The sequence below is a fragment of the Octopus bimaculoides genome, chromosome 16 (assembly GCF_046866305.1).
Source record: "Octopus bimaculoides isolate indiv1 chromosome 16, ASM4686630v1, whole genome shotgun sequence".
In the NCBI taxonomy this organism is placed as follows: Eukaryota; Metazoa; Mollusca; class Cephalopoda; order Octopoda; family Octopodidae; genus Octopus; species Octopus bimaculoides.
The window spans coordinates 46414897-46415120 of NC_142943.1; positions in this window are offsets into that span (position 1 = coordinate 46414897).

The following is a 224-nucleotide window of genomic DNA, read 5'->3' on the forward strand; positions in this document are numbered from 1 at the left end:
AAATGATTAGCAGTTTTCTTTTGTAGCTTTGTGTCCAGTGATGAGGGACTGCCACTTGTGGTGAGACTCAGCAAACTCATGCCAACATAGAAAATGGTAAATACAGACATAAAATGCCTTCAAGGCAGATTGGTAAATGTTTATTATAAAAACTTTCATTTCTTAATGTTAGTGTCAGAAGAAATTTGTATTTTTATTGTTAGGAAGGAAGCCGAATGATAAGG